This window comes from Sminthopsis crassicaudata, chromosome 1 (genome assembly GCF_048593235.1).
Source record: "Sminthopsis crassicaudata isolate SCR6 chromosome 1, ASM4859323v1, whole genome shotgun sequence".
Taxonomy (NCBI): Eukaryota; Metazoa; Chordata; class Mammalia; order Dasyuromorphia; family Dasyuridae; genus Sminthopsis; species Sminthopsis crassicaudata.
In genome coordinates, this window is record NC_133617.1 from 619,272,829 (window position 1) to 619,292,154 (window position 19,326).

The window sequence follows — 19,326 nt, forward strand, 5'->3', positions numbered from 1 at the left end:
CCAATTATCCAAAACTTCTCTTAGGAACAAAACATCAATATTTTTAAAGACTAGTAGTATTTTAATGGTATTACTGGGTTCAAAATAATTTAATATACTATAATCACTAAAGAATACACCTGGTGGGTCATCTACAGAGCAATGGAGAGACAAACAATGCACATAAATTTGTTGTATTTCTATCATTGAATTTTGTATGAGAAGTTATATAAAGTATAATATCAAAGGAATGTATGACCTGAAAATAAGAAAAACCAACAATAAGAAAGAGGGTCAGCAGAGGCATAACTCATATGCTGAGTTGATATACACACTAAGTGTTCATCCTTTGTGCAAGATTTACAAGCACAAATGGGAAAAGTCTCACGGGATAAGAAGATGTGAATTTACCTATTTGTATCTTAAGAGGCAGTAATGGCATTAAGGGAATTATTGATCCAGTAAGGTACTGATGTATTTTAGATATGTTAATACGTTAAATAAAGCAATATGTTACCTTTTCACTATAATCTCAGAAACAAGGAATAAATGCTTCTGTATTTTCACAGGATTGAGTCCAGAGGAGATATATAATAATAAGATATTTTTGATTTGTAGAAGGCAAAGAACATAAGAAAATGAAGTATAAGAAGTGATTTTTTTTGTGTGAAATTGGAAAATGGAAAACAAATTGTGTGGGAAATACTAAACATCTCTTAAGCTGCTTAATAAATACCTGTTTATTTATTGTCTCTACAATTGCAAAGTGAGGTGAAAAATTAAGATAATTCTCCACAGAACTCAGTCCTCAAATAATTTTGCTTGAATTAAATGTCTACAAAATCAAAGTCAGAATTGTTTCAATTTATTTTCTCAAACTAATTAGAGAATTAACTCAGATTCTTCATTTCTTTTGACTGTATAGAAGCCCATTTCAGAAAATATATAAGCAATCTCATCATTTCTCTGTTCTGTAATTAAAACCCTCTCTATCTTACTCAGGATGGAAAAACAGTTGCTATTGTGGACCAGTTATACTCTGAAAGAGCACAAAAGCTTTGACCTCCTTTGTCTCTAATATGGGCTTGTTTGCTTCTCCTTAGGCAGCCTGAAAATACCTTGCTTTTAGAGGATCACCATATTGGTGTCTAGAATTCTAAACATGCTTAGACCTCCTAAAGTTCAGCACTTTCTAATTCAAGTAATCCACTAGCCTTAGCCTTCCCAGGGATCTGTAATTTGTCACTGTAGTACTTCCACCAATGATAAAAATCATAATCTTTCTATAATTTAGTAAATGTTTTAAGATAGTTAATGTGGCTGAAGATAATCTCTCCTTGAAGTAATCTGGAGAATAGCCTCTAAAATTAGGGAAGCAAGTTCTTACAGTTCTATTACTGGACCTAAACTGGACCTAAAGTCTTCCTAGTCTTGTAGAATCTGCTTCATCATGAATTCTACTGGCATAGCCTTCCACAAGCATGCTACCCGAACACTATGATGAGACATTGGAGTAGGACTTTATGAGAGGAAATATACATTTATATAATATCTATTACATACCAGGTACTGTACTGAGTGCTTTAGAAATATTATCTTATTTGATTTAGAGGAGGGAAACTTAAAAAAAAAAGATAACTCTTCCTACTACTTCCTACTTCCTACTAAAAAAAATTAATATGGACTATAAGTGTAGTAAGGATTAATTTAGAGTAATAGTTATTTGAAAAACTTTTCTTAAACCCACATTAGAAGAGTATTCTGGTGAGGAGAAAAAAAGGCTAGATCTTTTGTGCATTAAGCTACATAATGATATGAGCCTCAAAGTAATATTAATTGATGAGGTGCTGAACTATAGTCCTCTAAAATTAGATTGTCCAGAGTCCCAGAAAGGAATTTCAGATTGAGAAATGTAAGGTACTTAATTATTATTCTACAGACATTACATTAAAATGATGTGAAGTATAGTGGGACTAGAATACTATGGATGCTCCAATAGTCTCTATCACTTCATGGCAATTTATTCTATTTCCCGACCTTATTATGTTCCTGGATCTGATAGATCACAATTGTTCTGAATTATTTAGTGGTATTCCTTAATTAGAAATCTAGCTGTCATGACTGGCCAATTCCCCCATTACAAAAGGAAGCTGAATTCTAAAGAGTATTATCAAATACTCTTATTCCCTTTAAAGAGCCTCTCTGAGGAAGAGAAGGTACAGCACAACCCTCAAAATTACATTTAATTTTATTCAATTAAACAAACTTTCATTATTTGTATATTGTTCTCAAGGTATTATCCTATACTAGTTCATTAGGCATATAAAAATATAAATATGCAAAGAAAAAAGGCTCTCAAAGAGCTGACATTTTACTGGGAGGAATGAGAAGAGGAAGGTCAGTCAGTCAACTATCATTTAATTAAGCTCCTACAATCTGCTGGGCATTGGGTTAAGTGCTGGGAATACAAAGAAAAGCAAAAGATCCCTGTGCTTCAGTAGTTCACAGGGTAGCGAGGGAGACGATATACCAATAGCTATGTATAAACAAGATAAGATAACAAATTAGAGCTGGCCTTAGAGAAGACACTAGGTTTAAGTAGAATTTTTTTTTTTTTCTCTAGAGATGGGATTTTAGTTGTTACTTGAAGGAAGCTAGGGAAGCCAGGAGGTGGACTGAGGTAGGAGAATGCTGTAGGCTGCAGGTATGAAGGTAAGGGAATAATAAGTCATTTGAGGAAAGAGAAAGACCTATCAAGGAGGAGAGAGGAAATTAAAGAAAGCCTTCACAGAAATAATTACTGAACTGAATCTTGAGGAAGGACAAGGATTTTTAAAAGGCAGAAATAAGGAGAAATATATTCCAAGCATGGGAAATGGTTTGTGCCAATGTAGAGAGATGGGAAATTAACTGTCCAGGATTTTGTGTTAGATGGACTATGAAGTGTGTGTTGGGGAATAATGTGAAATGAGGCAAAAAAAGGAAATTGCAGAAGGCCTTTAATGTGTGGTGGAAGAGCTTGTATTTTTATCTTACTGGAAACAAGGAGTCATGGAAGCATTTTTGTTTTGTTTTGTTTTGTATCAGAGGATAGTTTTAAATCTGTGTTTTAAAATTTTAATTTTGGCAGCTGTGTGGATAATGGATTAGAGAGGAGGGAGATTGGAAAAAAAGATTGACCAATTAGGAAGCCGTTAAAATAATTTAGGCAGGAGGTGGTAGTTGGCTATATGAATAGAACGAAGGGTACAGATTTGTGGTCTCATTTTTACAGATGGAAGAAATTAAATCTTGCTTCCATTCAGCATGTTGTTTAACTGAGGTAGCAGTCACTATAGTTCAGAAAATTTTTTTGTTGTTCAGTCATTTCTGCTGTGTCCAATTCTTTTTATTTTTAAATAACAGCTTTTTATTTTCAAATATAAGCAAAGATAGTTTTCAACATTCACCCTTGCAAAACCTTGTGTCTCAAAATTTTCTCCCTCTCTTCTCCCCCCCATTTCCTACTCTAGAAAGCAAGTAATCTAATATATGACAAACATGTACAATTCTTCTATATATATTTCCACAATTATCATGCTGCACAAAAAGGGAAAAATGAGAAAGAAAACAAAATGTAAGTAAACAACAACAAAAAGGCAAAAACACTGTGTTGTGATCCACATTTCAGTCCCCACTGTCCTCTCTGGCTGCAGATGGCTCTCTCCATCACAAGTCTATTGGAATTGCTCTGAATCACCTCATTATTAAAAAGAGACATGCTCATCAGAATTAATCATCATATAATCTTGTTGCTGTGTTCAATGTTCTCTTGGTTCTACTTACTTCACTTAGCATATTCATGTAAGTCTCTTCAGACCTTTCTGAACTCATCCTGCTGATCATTTCTTATAGAACAATAATATTACATAACATTCATATACCGTAACTTATTCGGTCCTTCTCTAACTGATGGGCATCTACTCAGTTTCCAGTTTCTTGCCACTACAAAAGGACTGCTACCAACAGTTTTTTTTTGTGCTAAACTTTTTAACATTATCTGGGAGGTACTAGCTATTATTATTTCTTTTTTATAGTTGATGCACAAAGATGTTAAGTAATTTACTGGAATCCCTCAACTATCTGAGACTGGAGTTTGATTTTTTAGGTCTTTCTGTCTCCAGGCCAGATGCTCTATGCAGCTGCCTTAAAGAAAGCAGGAAAGTGGCTGGATGTTATAGAAAGAATTGCAAAAGCAAGAGTTGAAAGCGGAAAGTCTTTCAAGGGAATGCAAGTGGGAAGTAACTGTCTCATTTTTGTTTTTTTATCCCTAGTATTTAGCAATTTAACATGTCTATCATATGGTATGTGCTTAATAAATGGTTGTTGATTGATTAAATTCTGTTGACTGATTAAATTAAATAATGTACCCTCCTACCCTTTTAATGTATTTGGAAGCAGGATATCTGAATTTGAATTTTGGCTCAGCTACTGTCTCATTGGATGAACATGGATACCTTTCAAGATTTCAAGGTGATTAAGTAATTCTTGCACAACCAGTTAATATCAATGCAGCAAAATCTTGATAATCAAAATGCCTGTGAATGGGGTATTCTGGTGAATTTAATTTCCTGGTTCAGAGGATCATAGGATTTTTGAATTGAAAGATCATCCAGGCCAACCTTCCTCCTTATTTCACACTTGAGAGAGCTGAGTTGCAGAGAATATGAGTGACAGAGTTTACATCTGTCAAATGCAAAGGTTAGACCAGATTATCACTGAAGTGCTAAATGACACTAAATATATTCTATTCCTCTAAGATATGCTGACATTCTTGAAGGTAGCACCTATATACTTCTTCCTATAACAATCAGGCAGATTTTTTTCATTCATCCTTCTTCAGATTTCTGACAAAACACTTTTATAGTAATCTGTTCCTAGGATGATTTCTTACAGGATGTCACTGGTATATTAGCTTGTTGAAAAAAATACTCTCTACAGCAACTAGGTTCATTAGTGAATTTTTAGATTAATAGAAGGGTTAATATTTTTCATTATCTACTGGAAAAGAGACATTAGGAAAAGAAGATTAAATTTGAAGGTCAAATTTAGGTACTTTACATGCAGTTAGAAAACATCATAGCCCTTTGAGCAGATTTCAAAACTATTAAGTGTGTATTGAATATTTCTAGGCAAGTTACATTTTTCCAGGAGCTATGGCAGACAGAAGAATATATAAGACACTGCCCCTAACCTTGAGGTGTTTATAATCTATAGAGGGCCGCAGATAGTGGGGGACTCCAGAGGGAACCTGCTGACAATGTCTGGTTTGGCTCCTTATCTCCCTTTGGTACTCTCACCCTTTCTGAGATGTCAAGGAGGGCATAGCCACCTATGTTTTATTTGAAGCAAGGGATACTTACAGTAAAGAGAGGTCAGAGAATGCAACTGCCTCTCAGTCTCCTTGTATCATCATCACCTCTCACATGAAGAGATCCATTCTACAGATTTGAGTTAGACCTCCAGCAGCCACTGGCAGGTGGCTCCCATATCACAACAATAATCTAATCTAGGTAAGGTGATAGAAGTGACATTCATGAAAATATTTACTGGCAAACTCTGTAATACACCTATCTTGACATAAGAGTTTGAAGAAGGAATTATTTATGTAGGAATAATTGGAAGGTTTCATGGAGGAGTCAGGGCTTGATCTGAACCTTAAGAGATGAAAAGGATTTAAATAAGCTTAAGGCAGGGAGGAATGAACAAAGTCATGGAGATGGAAAATATGTATAGACTATGTAGAGAATGTAGAGAGTAGGCTTACCTGATAGAAACAATGGTACATTGTTAGGATTCTTACAAGGTGCTAAGTCACTGGAATGAATGGAGACAATAATTATCTAATTTAGCATGGTTCAGTATTAGGTGCATGTACTTCATTTGCCACCAGATTGTTGTTCAGCTGTTTCAGTAGTCTGATTCTTCATTGTAATGTTCTTTTTCTCTAAATTATAATCGTTCTCTGGGAGTAGATTTCTTGGGGAGCTTCTGGAGGCAGCCTTGGCTTAAGTTCAGTTTCAATAATCACCTCAAATGCAGCCAGGAGTTAAAAGTCCAAATCCTTTATTTTCTCCTTCAAGTCTTGTCTCCTTTCTTGGGCCTGGTTAGCTTTCTTAGAGGCCTATCTCTCTTTTTGGCTCCCCGAGAGCTCTTGTCCAAATGTCTCCAGCCAGCACAAAGGTAGAAGTGGGAATGAATCTTGACTCTGAATCTCCTCCCAGAGAGTGGGCTTGAGGGTGGGCTTGTGAATCTCCCGGAAGTCAATCCTAGCTAGTTGTGAATCTCCTGGAAGTCTCCTGAAGTTCTCTCTTGAAGTTCTCTGACATCCTCTCTCGAAGTTCTGAGAGCTTCTCGCTCACATGTCCCACACTGAGTATAGACCAATCATTATATCACAAGGAAACCATTATTTGTTGTAGGATTAAATCAATGCTAAATTAGATTTAACCATTGTCTCCTCAATTCCACTCAGTACCTTGTTTCAAGTTCTGGCTCATAACATCTCTTTGTAGGGTCAGATCAATCCTACTGAACCATGCTAAATTAGATAATTATTGCCTCTATTCATTCCAGTGACTTAGAGCCTTGTAAGAATCCTAACAGTACATACTGAGGAATTAGTGAGAAATAAGGTGGGTAGAACAGGGCCAGAAATGAAACATATTTGAAAGTCAAGAAGAAGAGTTCACATTGGATGCAGTGACAACAGGCCAACAAGATGAAAGTAGTAATCTAGATAGGGAATCAGAAAGAATATTGAATCTGGAATGAAAGGATTTAAGTTCAAATACTAGCTTTCTAGGAGAGTTCTGACCCTCAGCTTCTCCATTGGTCAGAGAGATCCCTCCCTTTTCTCATTGGCTCTGTGTGAATTCACTCTGTGGAACATGCCTAGAATTGGAGTCCCACTCCAGATCAGCACATATAGAACTAATTCTAGGCCCAGCTTTAAGTATGTTCCATGACAAATACTCAACCAGAACTAATGAGCAGAGTCTTCTCATCATCCTAACAGTTTTGTTAAAATTAGCTAATTCACAACTAGTTTTATTTTCTATAAGGAAAATAAATATTATTTTCCAAGACATTAAGGAAATAATTTGGTAGCATAAAGCACAATTGAAGTAGTCTAACTTAACTGAATACTTAAATGAAAATCTGGTGGAGGACTTGTTAATGATAGATTGTTGGAGACTATATAAATGATCTTGAAATGGACAAAATCAGCAAGCTAAAATTGGTACATGGAATGAAGCATTATTGCTCACTATCTATCAGAAATCTGGAGTTAAGTATTTAAGCTTCTCTAGTCTCATGCATAAATGATAAACTATATGATAGGTTTCTTAAGTGCAGCTGTCATTGTTGCTGATTCATTTTCCCTCCAAGTTTTCCAGATATTTTTAAGAGGAAGAAAGTAAAAACCACAATCAACAAAGGCATCCCTGACCGATATAAATATGTGGTAACACTTACTGTCAATGTGGAAGTAGCTGGAGCTTGGTGCTGCAATTCTTCCAGAAAGAAGGATTTCTGTGAGTGGGATACAAATAGATTTATTTTAGATGTCTATCCACAAACTGTACAATTAAAAATCTTTACAAATGAGGCAAATGAATTCTGTAGTTACAACTGATATATACTGGACTGGGTTGCTTATTGACTTCAGACTGAGGTATGTCAAACAGAGTGACACACATTTTTATATCAAGGTTTCAATAGGTTTATTGGACTTACTAGTGATATCTCTGCCCTCTCCCAATTCAGAAATTTCAGAAAAATTCCTCAACATTGAGAATTGAAAAAAAAACCTAATTGTTGTTAAATGGGTCCCCTCCTTTCTTTCTTTTCTTTCTTCCCCTCTTTCTCCTTTGTGGCCATTGAGCTTAAAGTGGAAGGAAGGGAAAATGAGAAGGAACAAAGAATATTGGCAAAGTGTTCATTTCTTCCCTTAGTTTGGCAGATAGCCAGGTCTGAGGAAGGGAAAGGAGACAAGATGAAGTGGGGAGATGTTAATTGCTAATTACGTGCCAGCTTTCTAGTGTAATGTAGAGGCTAGTGGTATTACATTTTACTGTGAAGGAGAAAGAAGGTTTACATCAGAGGTTATCTATTTGCTGAGTACTCAACATTTTCCCCTTTCAGGCTGAAGCCACACACACAATTAATGATCAATAAGTTATGAAATTGAGTTAGAAAATAGCTACCTCAAAGCTCAAGCACTTACTACTCTGAAGTAGGGCTCTTTTTCTTATTATTGCAATATCAGAAATAGTTATAGGATACAGGAAGATTTAATTAATGGAATGAGCGACTTTTAACTGAGCCTGGGCATCTGAATTTCCCAGTGAAATTATGCTCCCTCTCTCCTTCCCCTCACAATAAGACATAGAGAAAATGCATAAATGATTTTTTTTGCAGATGATTGTGCATTCAATGCAGCTTCTGAAACCTATATTCAACAAAGCATGTATCAATTGTCTGTTGCTTATGCTAATTTTGATTTTATAATTAATATCAAGAAAATATAGATCATTAACCAGCTAGTGCTCCATCAAAATGTGGAACGATTGGTTTTAGCAAATGGAGAAGGTGTGAACACTGAGGATAAATTCTTTTACCTTGGAAGAAAACATTCAGGGATGTGCAAATGAACAATGAGGTTGATGCATGCATTGCCAGAGCTAGCTCAGTGTTTGGGAGGCTCCAAAGGAAAGGATGGAAGAAATGGAATTAGACTGATTATCAAACTGAAGGTCTACAGAGCTGCTGCACTGTATACAGTGTACCTGAATTGCTTCCCTTTGAACTGTCTTAGGAAGATTCTGAAAATCACCTGGCAGGTGTTCTCATGGACCATTTGTGCTTGACCTGTGATAGAGCATTCCAAGCTCCTATTGGTCTGATCAGTCACAGTCAGGCCATAGTGATATCATTTTGGTCCTCTTCGAGAACAAAGGACAATAACATTTCATAGGAAATAGTCACATCCTGAGGCCTTATTAAGAGTCTATTCTTAAATATCACAAGTCCAATAAAATTACTGATTTAACAACCATGATGACTGATTTCAGATTAGAAAGAGGATGCTATTAGAGGCAAGATACCCTATAGTAGTGAGAAATATCACCTAATAATTAAAGAAAACAGAACAATCAAAAGCAGTCAAAAAACTAAAAAAACACAGCGTTCTAAGGCCTTTTAATGTAGGGACAAACCATTCTTTTCATCTTAGTAACTCAGGAGGAATCTGTCTGTTTTTAGATTTTTTTTTACTCACAATGTTCCAGCAGAGTATTATTGTCTAGCACTTTACAGCATGGTACAAAGGTTGATGCTCATAGTAATCTAATAATAGATAAAAAGTTATATTATGTTTTATGTCATTGATTTAAATGCAATATAATTTAGAAAGAATTATATAAATAGTTGTGGCTATTCAGTTGTGTCTGATGACTCCTGCCCCTGTTTGAGGTTTTTTGAACAAAGATATTGGTATGGTTTACCTTTTCCTTTTCCAACTCATTTAAGAGATGAGGAAACTGAGGCAGACAGGGTTAAGTGACTTGCCCAGGATCACATAGCTAGTATCTGGCTTTAGGTCTGGCACTCTATTTTCTCCACCACCTTGCTGGTTATATAATAAAATAAAACTCCTGCTTTGTCATATAAAGAGGTGGCTTTAGTTATTTGCAAAATGTGTATACGTTGGATGTTTCCTTTTTTGGCAATCCCAGAGTGTTATTGAATATTGCTGTGTTTACTGAATGGTTCCCTATCCATTTAAGGAATATTCAAAACAGTGACAGGTTTATGAAAAGCAACTAAAATATAAAAAAAACACAAAAGAGTCTATAATTTGCATAGATGAATATAATATATCTGCATGCTTAACATATATTAGATTATGTGCTGTCTAAGGAAGGAGGGTGGAGGGAAAGGAGTAGAAAAATTTGAAAAACAGGGTTTTTAAAGAATGAATGTTGAAAATTATTTTGCATATATTTTGAAAATTAAAAAATGATTTAAAAAAGAGATTATATATAATCAGGAATTAGTTGCATAGTAGCATAAGACTACGCAGACAGGTGTTTGCTATTTTATGCCTGGTTTAGCTACATTTCCCTTTGGGTCTTCTCTATTCTCTCTCTTTTCCTCAGAATAGGCTATCTACTAAAGATAAGGGGAGGCATGTGCATTTTGGCAATGCTTTTTCTAATTTCCGTCTTTTCTGTTTGTTAAACTTTTAACTAAAGGGCCACAAGGGGAGAGGGAAGAGCAAAGAAGAGAGGAGAAGAGAGGAGAGGGGAGGGGAGGGGATGCTCATTTAATAGTCTTCAATCAACTAATCACCAAGTATTTGTTAAATATCTACTTTGTGTCAGGTATTATGCTGGGTGCTATGAGGAATATAAAAATAAAATAATTTCTGTTCTTAAGGAATATGAATAGAATAGATATAAATTTAATACGAGATAAACATGAGAAATTTAAGCAATGATAATAGAGCTCTTCTGCACCAGCCTTCAAGTTCTTACAATTCCCCAAATCCTCAATCCTTTCCCTTTTTTAGTTTTAATTTTATTTTTTAAATGAATAGAAATCTACCTTCCCTTTCCCCCTTCTTCCCTCCAGTCCTCGAAAAAAGAGAAGAATCTTTGTAAAAAATATACTCTCAAGTAAATATACAATTCATTCATTGGACACATCCAAAAACATGTCTTATTTTGCAATTTGAATCTCCCTCTCTGTCAGGAAATTATCTTCTTCATCAGTGGTTCTCTGGAATCATGGATGATCATTGAGTTGATTATAGCTTTTCACCCAGAGTTTCCAAAATAGTTGCATCCATTCATAATTCCATCAACAATGCATAAATGTTCCTGTTTTTGCAAAGGCCCTTCAACATTTGTTATTTTTCTTTTCTTTAATTTTTGCCAATCTGACAGGTATGAAGTAGAACCTCAGAACTGTTTTAATTTTAATTTCTCCAATTATTATTGATTTGGTAGCTGACTAGAAGGAAATATAGGGGGGAGAATAAAGAATCGAGAGGACATGGAGTTAGATCCTGGTAGTACTATAGTACTATCAATTATCCACATGATTTCTAGGCAAGCCACAACTTCTGGGCCTGTCCTTTCCCTCCCCCCCCCCTCTCCTCTAATATAAAGGGAATGAATTTGATGACTTCTTAGGTCATTTCTGGTTCTGAATCCTATGATATTTGTGTATTCCTGGCATTCTAAGCTGAAGTTCTGAATGCATTTTCCCACAAAAACATTATTATAAATGGCAGTTAGATTCTATAATTCCTTGAGTTCCATGTTTTAGGTACAAATAAGATATTCTACTTTTCAGTTCTGGGATTTTTTTCTGCCTTAAACCAATGCTTGCAAAATTCTCCTTTTTCAACTCCATCTATTAATTTCTTGACTTCCTTTAAGTCTCAGTTAAAATCCCATCTTTCGTATATACTTATATAAATATGTATATATATATGTAATATATATATATGTAGACACACATTATATACTATGTATACATACATATATAATTTTATTTCCCCCAATTACATGTCAAAATAATTTTTACACTTTTTTTTTTAAGTTTTGAATTCCAAATTCTATTTCTTCTTCCTTCCTTCATCTGAGATGGTAAGCAATTAGATATAGGTTATACATATGCAATTGTGTAAAGAATTTCCATATTAACCATTTTTTACAAGAAGACTCAAATTGCAGAAAAAAGGAATGAAAGTTAAAAGTAGCATGCTTCACTCTGTATTCAGATGATATCAGTTCTTTCATTGGAGTTGGATGGTATACTTCATCATTAACCCTTTGGGATTGTTTTGAATCATTGTATTGCTGAGAATAGCTAAGTAATTTATAATTCTTCATTATACAATATTGATGTTACTGAGTGTGACATTCTCCTGGTTCTGCTCACTTTACTTAGCACCTGTTCATGTAGATCTTTCCAGGTTTTTGTGAAATCATCCTGCTTGTCATTTCTTATAGCTCAATAATGCTCCATCACAATCATATACCACAGCTTGTTTAGCCATTCCCCACTTGATAAGTATCCCTTTGATTTCTAATTCTTAGGCACCATTAAAAAGTTGCTAGATAGACATTTTTTACAAATAAATCCTTTTTTTTTTTTTTTGGATGTCTTTGGGGAATGGACCTAGATCAAACAGTGGTATTGTTGGATTAAAGAGTATGCAACGTTTTGTAGTCCTTTGGGCATAGTTCCAAATTGTTCTCTAAAATGATTGGATCAGTTCACAATTCCATCAGTAGTGCTTTAATGTCCCAGTTTTCCCACATTCCTTCCAACATTTATAATTTTTCTCTTTCTTTTTTTTTTTTTTTTTTTTTTTTTGGTAATAGCCAGTCTGATAGATGTGAGGGGTAGTTCAGAATTGTAAAATTCAATTTTTAAAGGAAGCCTGTCGCAACCCTTTTTATTCTAGTACCTTCCCATTGTTAATAATTTCCTATTATTCTATTTATTTATTTAGTATTTCTTTGTATTTGCTTGCATGTTGTTTCTCCCATTAGGCTAGGTTCTTGAGGGTAGGCATTATTTTCTTTCTTTCTTTCTTTTTTTTTTTTTTTTTTTTTTTTTTTTTTTTTTTGGCTTTATATCCCTATCTGGCATGCAAGTGCTTATTAGTTAAATGGATTTTTAAATTTTGTTTTGTTTTGTTTGGCTTGGGAGTTGTAAAGGCCACCACCACTTGGTAGCATTTTTGAACTTGGACTGCTGGGACTGCTTTTTTTCCCCCTGATGATTTCATAGAATGCCAGGAGAATGAGTTGGAGTTAGATTTGTCATAGAAAAGTTTTGTGAGTTTGTCAATTCCAGAGCTTGTGAGTTCCTTTTCTGTCTTGGCAGTACCTGGGCAGGCAAGGGTTGAGCAGTACTCTTCTTGGTCTCTGATTGCTCACTCTCTTTTTTTCCTGACACTTTGGGAAGTTACAAAACATGTTATTGTTGCTATTCTGCTGGGCAGTTAGAATCAGGGCTCAAGAGATTTCTAGGAGCTATAATTGGTGAAAAAAAGCAATTATTAACCTCCCTCTTCCTTTTCCCTCTTTCCTCTTCTGGGGAAGGAAGCATTAACTGCCTAACTCCTCAGAGATTTGCCTCTTTCTCCTTCAAATAAGGGGGAAGAAACTGAAATCAGAAGAAGCTGATTTATGTTCTGCAGTTGGCAGCATGAGTCATTGGCTTCCAATGAATTATTCCTCTCTTCTTTTATTGCTTTTTTATTCCTCTTTTGTGAAAGGAAGTCTATTGGCCGCAAATCCTTGCTGGCCATGAATTCTTGTTGTGTTATTAGCACTATCATGATTTAGATCTGGATAGAGAGAAGAAAAAAATTCTAAGTCACAGGAGATTGTAACTATGTGTAGAAGTCACAAACCTAATGGTGGTATGTTGAGATAATACTCCTTAGTTAACTTAAATTGTAGAAGTAGAGAGATTAATAATATAAATGTAAATTGACCATTACATAAAATATAGATAAGCTCTTAAGGTAAAAGCACTTAACTCTGAAGAAGGAGAAGAGGAAGATTCTGTTTTATCAGATATGCTTTTATATATGGGTTTTCTTTAGACTTTTTAATGAGTATTTAACTGTAGGCCTCTTATAATTAAGCTGTTTACCAGGTGCCCATTTTCTGTTAAAATGGGACACTGGGGATATCTTTCTCCCCCTTATATATATTTTTAACATTCCTTAACCCCTTTGGTTTTATCTGAATGAGAACCAAATCTTATCTGAGAACTAACTTTAACATGTCCAAATAGATTTACATGGTGGACAAATCTATTCTAGTCCTCTATATGATACATCCTATTAAATTTGATACATGGGTAGGAATCATCATGAGATATAATAGTATAACTACAGGATTAGAACCCGTGATAATAGCCATCCCTGTTCTGTGAATTATTATGCAGATTGGAGGAAGTAGCCTGGAGGGTGTGTTGAATGCAAAAAAAAAAAAAAAAATTAATGATCAATATTACTATGATTTAGTCTCACTGATTCTTTCTCTCCCAGCTAGTAAACTTGAATTTAGAATCAGCTATGCAAATGGCCTTAGATAAATCTGAGTTCTATATGATTTCTATATTGGTCTCTTGAAGGCTTTCTCAACTTCTATTCTTGCTACTTGCTTTTTGGGGAACACTCAGGAGTTTAAGGAGGAGGTATAAATGACATGGTTGTATGTGGTATGTGATATTGGGTGTGCAGAAAAGGCTTTTGTGAGGAATTTTCTTGACTTAGGCTCCAGAATTGTTACCAATATCTATTTGGAAACTTGAGTCTCCTCTTGAGTGGGCAGAGGGTGTTCATGGGTATGTTAAAGAAGACTCTCCCTTATCCTCCTAGGAAGACCATAAGTTCCTGGGTCTGCCTTGACATCAAATCCATTCGATTGGGAGCCTTGCTGTTACCTTCAGTAATTCCCCAACCACCTGGCTATCTTTCATTGAATGGTGATTGGCTTGCCCTGGGGGATTGAGGAAATGGTGTATCTTGCTATTACATATTAACATACATGACATTTTAATGAAAAATTATTTTTGAAAATAAAAAATAGAAGCATGACTTTTCATATTTTTGCAAATGTCTTTAACGTCTGACTTAACAGAAGACAGCTGGATTTTCATATCTGTTTTTGCACATACTCCATTGTGATATGTTGTTTTGGTTAAAGTACATAGAAAAAAAATCTGCCCTCACACAGATTCATAGTTGGAAAATGGAGTATCTTAATAGGAAAAAGCACCTTAATATTGTTCTGAAAATATATCTGACTTTGTGAACTCCCTGAAAAGGTTTTGGGGATCCCCATGGGTCTGTAAAAAACATTTTGAGAATTGCTGCTATAGACTGGTATTTCTGGAGTTACATGGGATTGAAAAACTTTTTAAAAATCTTACCATTTGTAACTTTCTTAAAACAATGCTTGGAATTTCCCTAGCATCTGTTTCTGATAAACTTAAAGGGATTAATGGATATAATCTAATTATCCTTATACTATACTTTGAAATTCAGCCAGGCATAGTGGATAGAGGACTCAGTTCAGCTCTTGTCTGTGTATGACACAGACTAGCTGTTTGACCATAAATGAATCACTTAACCCCTCAAGGCCCCAGGCAGCTTTCTGAGACCATAAATTGTGGGTCAAAGGCATTGGTAAAAAAAAGTTTCCATACTCTTGAAGTTTTCTCACGTTGACAAAATCACAGGCTTAGATTTCTTCTCTCTCAATTCTCATGGCAGGTAAAGTGAAACTATTATTCTATTAATAATGAAAAATGTTTGATTGAGGTGAGATATTTCTTCCATCACACCTTGAGTTTGTGGCTAAAACCTAGGGCTTCCTCACTTTCCATTCAATTACTCATTTGCTGATTCAATTATACTTATGGTCAGAGTTTTCCAAGGCAAGACTGATCAAGCATTTTGGGTTAGTTGGGCCAAGGCATCTTTCCCACTTCTCTTGAGTGTCAACATTGGCTATATTATACAAGAACAGTTTTCAAGAGTTTATACTTATATTTATAAGAGTTAGAATTCATCATTTTTATGGTTTTCCATCCTTAATTTTCTAAATAACCACAATATGCCTGCAATCTAGGAAAAATGATTTTCTATAATGGCTAGCACATTTAATTCGTTCAAAAAATATTTATGAATAAGGCCCTTGTGTGAGGAGGAAGGTAAAGAGGTGGTTTTGTGTTTATTCATGTCTGATTCTTTGGGGCTTCATTTTCTTAGCAAAGATGCTGCCATTTCCTTTTCCAGTTCATTTTACAGATGAGGAAACTGAGGCAAAGATAAGTGACTTGCCCAGATTCATGCAGCTAGTAAGTTTCTGAGGCTGAATTTGAATTTAGATTTTTTAGACTTTAGGCCTGGTTCTCTATCAATTGTGCCACCTAGCTGCCCCTAGAGGGATGGAGAGAATGCCAATAAATGTAAGATGTAGTCTCTTTCCAGAAGCATATAATCTAGTAGAAAATACTAATGATAAGAAGAAATAGGCATTATTCAGTTCTAATAGCAGATTTTTTTTGGTACATGCTATCAATTATCAAGTATTAGTCTGGTTTAGAAGGAAATAATAACAACCACAGCTCTTATTTTTATCTAGAGCTTCAAGTTTTGCATTCTGTTACAACAATTCTATAAAATAGTGTCTGAGGATGGATATGAACTCAGCTTTTCTTGACTCAAGGACCTCTTTGGGAAAACTGAACTATATATACAAAAATTTTTATAGCAGCTCTTTTTGTGGTGGCAGAGAATTAGAAACTAGGGGGATGCTCATCAATTGGGGAATAGTTGAACAAATTATGATATATGATTGTGATTAAATACTGTGGGACTATAAGACATGACTAGTAAAATGGCTTCAGAAAAACCTGGGAAGAGTTACAGAAACTGATACAAAGTGACACAAAGATAAGAACCAGAACAACATTGTACACAGTAACAACAGTATTGTAATGATAATCAATTGTGAATGACTACACACTCTGATCAATATAATGATCTAAGACAAATTCAAGACAGGTTCATGATGAAAAAACACACTTCTAGACAGAGAATTGATGAGCTCAGTGCAGATTAAAGTACATTTTTTTTTTGCAACATGACTAATATGGAAATGTGTCTTGCATGATTTCACATGTATAATTGATATCATATTGCTTGCCTTCTAAATGGATTGAGGTAGAGAAGAGGGAGGGAGAGAATTCAAAACTCAAATCTTAAAAAAGCAATTATTAAAAATAAATAATAAATTTTTAAAAAGGAAATAAAAAGAAACTGAGCCTTAGAGATGTTAAGTGATCTAGCACTACACAGCAAGTGAGTGTCAGAGTTGGGATTTGAAGGCAGGAATGTTGTACTTTCTCTATTAAATAGCAGGATTTCTTTTCTAGATTTCTAGATAAATACTTTGAATTCCAAGCTATTTCCTTCTATTGAAATCCTTCCCCAATTCTTGAGTTTGTGAGAACCTGTCTTGTTTGGATCTCACAGTAATATTTTGCTTTCCTCTAATTTACTTGTCTTGTGATACTGTGAATTGTAGCTTACTTGTGTATTGTAGCTTACTTTTGTAGATGACTTATTTCTTTGCTAGACTGTAAGCTTCTTGAAGGCAGAAACAATTTCTTATCCAAAATTTTTGGGTCCCCCAGTGCCTAGCACTGCTTATCTAAATGTTTTTTAATTTAAAAAAAAATATATTTTATTTATATTCATGTTTATTTTATTGTTTATTATTTATAATATTATATTATTTTATTTATTTTGTTATTGTTGTTCAGTTGTTTTTCAGTTGTGCCCAACTCTTTGTGACTCCATTTGAGATTTTCTTGGGAAAGATAGTGGAGTGGTTTGCCATTTCCTTCTCCAGCTCATTTTACAGAGGAGGAAATTGAGGCAAACAGGGTTAAATGATATACCCAGAGTCATACATCTAGTGAGTGTCTGAAGCCAGACTAGAACTCAGAAAAATGAGTCTTCCTGATTTCAGGCTCAACTTCTATCTCCTGTGCCATCTAGTTGTCCCTTATGTTCAGTTTAATAGCCTTCATTTCTATCTGAGTTTGATACCACTGTCCTAGAATGCTGAGCCTGCTATCAGGAAACCCTGAATTCAAATTGACCTCAGATACTTAGTAGTGTGTGATCCCAAGTCTACCTTTCTACCTTTCCTCAAATGTAAAATGGGAGTGATAATAGCACCTATTTCCTAGGGTTGTTTTGAGGATCAAATGAGATAATATTTGTAAAATGTTAATATTTTGTTTAGCCCATAATAGGCAGATAATGACAATTTGAATAAGCTGTGCTGGGATAGGCTATATGAAACTGAAAGCTTGAAACTTTTGGTCAAATTTACTACTTCCTTATTTTATTTATAAATTATATAACAGGCTGTAGAGGCTTCTGCCCAGCTCTAAATGGATTTGCAGTGACATAACCTGGATCATTAGACATTTTGATATCTTGCCAGTACCTCACTTCATAGGTTTTTAAAAGCAGATGACTCAAGAACCTTTGAAGTGATAGCCTAGAGATATTTAGGCTGGGTCTATACCTGCAAAGTAAAGTAGGTAATGAAGGCAATCATCTAGTTTAAGAAAAAACTCTCTCATTTCCCCCCAAGATACTTGATAACTGCCTTTAATTCCAATTTATTTTGAGCATGTGGCCTCAGATTTACAGAACTACAGCATCCCTTTCAGGGGCTACTTCCCCAAATAGTCCTTGCATTGGTGGGCTGAGCCTCCACTGTCAGGCTCTGAGGCATAACCTGGAGAGACTGAGTTTCTAGGATTGGAGTCAGGTCCTGGTCTATAATAGGTGAGCTTTCATCTTATCTATTTTCAAGGGAATACCCAGAGTTTATCCTCTGTCTCTCTGAAGTTTCTGGCTCTAGCTCTCCTGAATATATATATATATATATAATTTTTTTTTTCTCTATAGAATCTAAGTTCTTTGAGGGCAAGGTCTTTCTTTATTGCTGCTGTTCAGTAGTTTTCAATCCTGTCTGATTGTTCATAACCCCATTTGAGATTTTCTTGGCAGGGATACCAAAGTGGTTTGCTATTTCTTTCTCCAGCTCATTTTATAGATGAGGAAACTGAGGGAAACAGGATTAAATGACTTGCCCAGGATCACACAGCCAGAAAGTATCTGAAGATGGAATTGAACTCAGGAATATGAGTTTTCCTGACTCCAGATCCGGTTCTCTATCCATTGTACTTTATAAAAAAACATGTTAAATGCTATTACAAAATTGTTATAAATATAACAAATATATACACATATATTTAGACTATAGTCCCCTTTAAGAAACTTACTATTGTTTTATCTTTCAAAAATACTCGAATGAGCACAAAAATTAGTGCTTTGCTGAGAAAATCAATCTGATGAATGAACATTTCAATCAAGAGTAACTACTGCTGGCATTTAGTTGTTTAAGACTGTCTATAGTAAGTAGAAAGTTTTCAAGTAAAGCAGGAGGTATATTGGCAGAATGGAAAATGTGGAAAGGTTTTCCAATTGTCTTGAAATGATAAGGTCAATACATTTAAAGAATAGAAGAACCTAGATGTACTTTTTCTTTGACAAAATGCTACAGATTATCTTTCAAGTAAATGTGATCTGGTTAAACTCAAATCCAGATTTTTGGCAAAAAATACCACTACCTGTGACTTTTCAAAGAATTGCAAAAGAAACCTATATTTCCAGAA